General features: G+C 50.4%; 1 long non-coding RNA gene across 1 annotated transcript; it reads left to right on the top strand.

Moving 5' to 3' along the window:
- The first annotated feature begins 3,189 nt into the window (after positions 1-3,189).
- Positions 3,190-3,510, top strand: LOC128149095 (uncharacterized). Its single transcript, XR_008237532.1, has 3 exons — positions 3,190-3,268; positions 3,347-3,387; positions 3,465-3,510. It is a non-coding gene; the product is annotated as an uncharacterized LOC128149095 (long non-coding RNA).
- The last annotated feature ends 229 nt before the right edge of the window (positions 3,511-3,739 follow it).

Here is a 3,739-nt window from a genome sequence, read left to right as displayed (position 1 = left end):
CAATGGCTTTCACCCTAGCGGCAGCCATATCGGGGTCTCCTTCTGAGGCCGATGTCCACCACTTCAGTAGCCTTCTCGAGCTGGGAAGGGGGGGGGCTGCGCCCTACCTGCCCGAACTGCCGCACCACACCCTGACACGCCATGCCCTGTTTGCCACGCTCTTGGTCGCTGGCGCTCCTCAGGGCCATTTAAATCTCCCGCAGTTGCCCCTGGCAATGCCCACGCTGCGTCAGCCTCTCTTACGAGAGCTGCCAGCTCTGCACGGTCCCTCTCCTCTTCCCTGGGGCTCCTAGGCCTCGGGAACCTCCCAGTCCGCCTCAATGTAGCGCTTAGCCGCCGACTTACCATTGCGTCTGCTGGCCTCGCCGCTGATTGATGTGATTTTAATAACTACATTGTTATTGCATTTAATGAGCTAGTTTCCTACCTAGTTTAGAGGCACATATATCTTTTTCTGTCTACACCTCAGAAAAATTAAGTTTAACTCCTTACCCGGTCATGTTGCTGATGCAATAGTTGTAGCTGTAGTACAGGAGCAGGTATCGTCATTGCCAGTAAGGGTCACTTTCTCTGTTCAGGGTCTCACTTACTGTAAATTTAGGGCAGGTAAGAACACTCCTGCTGCTCCTCCAGCTGACTTTATATCTTCTGGTGGTTTGCCCTTCCCCTTTCCCAGGGGATTGTGGGAAGGGTGGTGGGCGGAGGCTCGGGGTATTTGAGCCACAGCCTCTGCTAAGGGAGCTCATTGTGCTCCTGGGTTCCTCTGGTGTTGGTGCTCAGCTCATCCTTGAGTCCTTTGCAGTTTTTGAGCTGGCTTAGCTCTTTGGGAAGAGGTGTCTGCTTGAGGTAAGAGCTTCAGGACTGGTTAAGGTTCGGCAGCATGTGTAGTAGAAAGTAACACTTGTGTGCAGCTTTTTTTTTTTTTTTTTTCTTTCTCTTTTTCAGGTCAGTAATTTTGTTTTGAGTGTTCAGGGGTAGAAAGTTGGTTTAATAGTATGCATTGTTTGTTTGGGTTTTTTTTTAATTCTTCATGCATTGTGTTTTCCTGGAATTCCCAACTTTATTGAAAATGGAACCTTGTTTTATTTCACCAGTTCTGCTGTATGCTAAGTTGCTGATATCTTTCTTAATGGTACCAATGATGACATTGTTTAGCAGGGGTTAGAGTGAACATCTTGTATGCATCCCTATATGGAGTTTTAGTATTTCTGAAGAAAGCAGAAGGGCCGTGAGGCACAGCGCCTTTCAGGCTCTGAGATGCCTCGTCACCTTTCCTCATTGCCCACAGAACGCCACATTGTCCCTAGAACCTTTGCAGCTTGTGGCAGGCCCCTCGTAGATTACAAGCCTTGGGGCTTGACTTTATTTTGTGGGCAAGTAGCGGAGCTGGAATGAGCGGGGAAGCAAACACAGTGGTGCTTATGAGGAGGGGGGAGTTGGGCAAGTAGTTGGCATTGGCCGGCGGGATGCTTACTCCCTGTTCTGATTTTTTTGTTTGTTTGTTTCATTGCAGATGTTGAAGACCAATGTGTCACCTTGAGGAACATCCCAGTTAGCCTCTGTGGTTTTTGTGGAGGATGGTTTGAGACCCATGGCCCTCTGAAAGCTAAGTTGAGGGACCAGGGCTGGGCAGAGGCTGGGAGGGAGGGACGAAGCTGAGAATTGCAGGGAGGGGTTTTAAAGTTAGCACAGGAGAGAGGCCTGTCCAGGAGTAGTGCCGTTTGGGCAGGCGAAGGGAGCGGGTTGCTTTTCAGCACGAGACCAGCGTGTGCCGGGCAGGGCAGTTCCAGCCTTTGTCTGCGGTGGTGTGCAGTTTGTGTAGTCTGTCTTCTGTCCCTTAGACCTTTTGCGGGTCTCAATGTCCTCATTGCGCTTTGCGCTGGGGGACCGTGGCATGCGCTTTAGGCTCTGTCCCTAGGGTCTCGAATGCCCGTACTCATCGGCACAATGCCATTGGAGCATTTCTTTTTTTGCATTTGCAGCTCTAAAGCACGGATCGGTCTCGGCAGATTCCAGTCGGTCCTCTCTTGCGGCATTCTTCTGGGCTGCGTCGGCAGCTCCGCTCTCTAGCCATCCATTTTCTTGGACTGGGAGTTCTTCCCCGCATCTTGATGTTCCTAGGTCTTGATGACAGGCTTCTTGTACATCCATCGTCTTGGTTTTGACAGTGCTGTCTTTTAACAGGCCGTTACGTTGGACTCCTCGGGGTCTGCCGTAGAGCCTCCTTGCCTCAGTGATTTGGACGCTGTAGGTCATCTTGCCGGATGGCACCTCCCGTTCGGGAGTCCTTCTTGCTGAGAGTTTTCTCTCTCTTTGAATCACCTTGTCCGTACTGTTCTGTGTTGTGTTGGTCTGTGCACAGGTGTGTTTGGCTTGGAGCTGCTCTGCCCAGGGATGTAGAGTCAGGGGTAGGTGGAACAGCAATAAGAGTCTAAGGGTGAAATGTTGATTTGCCTTAATTGTTTAGGCAAGGGTTGTACGGTCATCTGGGATTGAGTAGGCATTGGTGGGCTGTGTGGACAGCAATGTTGAGAGTTTTTTATGGAATTGATTGTAGCCATGTGGCAGAGGCTGTGGAGAAGTGGTGAAGCGGATTTGAGTCTGCAAGGTGTTGAGGCTTGCATGTGATGGGCTTAAAGTTTGGCCCTGTTTTTTTTTGTTTTGTTTTTTTAAAATGGCTTGCTGTAGCTGGAGTTGTTAAGCTCTTGCTCTGCATCCAGGCTGACTCGTTCAATATGGGTTTCTCTTTCAGATGCGGAGAGACAAGATGCGTGCACCAGAGCTACGGAGGAGGCTCTGGAGTGGAGCGGAGCGCCGTGAGGAGGTGGGTCTGTGAGTGGAGTCAGAGGGAAGATGCAGCTGGTGGCTCTATGACTAGTTCATAGGGGTTCTTTTTTTCTTTTATTCTGAAGGTGCAAAGCAAGGAGCAAAGTGGGCTATCAGCAGCAGAGGTGACTCGGGCAAGGTGAGCTGTGACTAATGGGTTGAAGCAATCATTTCTTTGGTAGTGTTGTATTGTTAGCAGAGTTGGAAGCATCCCTTGTCATTTGTGTTTTGCAGGTGGTACGCAGGCCTCGATGTGGCAAGCTGTCGATGGCAGAGGTGGGGCATGTGAGCGGCTGAGGTAAAGGAGCGGGAGATGGGAATCGGTGCGGGCGGGCTGAGGTTTCGGGCGGTGTCTCAGCATGCGTCTTGTGCTTTGGTTTTTGCAGGTGGTGCACGCAGCCTCGGAGGGGTGAAGCCGCAGGCTGATGAGCAGTCTGAGAAGGTGAGGTGGTTGTTGGCTGGGTAGGTCTTGAATAGCTAATTGGGTGGTTAATTAAACATTTACCTTTTTCTTTTGCAGGTGCTGTGTGGGCTACCTTTGGAATGGGATGAGCGTTTGAGGTGAGCTGTGGATGAGGGAGGAGGAGCACGAGGCCGGTGACTTCTCATGAGTGCCATGCTAATTTGGTGTATGTTAGATATGATGAGCGATGATGGCCGCAGGGTGTGACTGTGGAATGTGCGGGTAAGTGTAACACCGTGGTGTGTGTGATTAAGTGGGGACTTGGGAAAGTAACTGGCATTGTCCAATGTGATGTTTACTCTCTTCTCTGGTTCTGTTGTTGTTTCATTTTTTTTTTTTATTGCAGATGATGAAGTATGTGTTGCCCGGCAGACCATCCTGGTTTACGTTGTGTGGGTTTTGCTGAGGATGGATTCGGACCCTCGGCCATCTGAAAGTTAAGTTGAGGGA

This window comes from Harpia harpyja, chromosome 12 (assembly GCF_026419915.1).
Source record: "Harpia harpyja isolate bHarHar1 chromosome 12, bHarHar1 primary haplotype, whole genome shotgun sequence".
NCBI classification, from domain to species: domain Eukaryota; kingdom Metazoa; phylum Chordata; class Aves; order Accipitriformes; family Accipitridae; genus Harpia; species Harpia harpyja.
The sequence above is the reverse complement of the archived record's forward strand: the minus strand, read 5'-3'. Positions and strand labels throughout refer to the sequence as shown.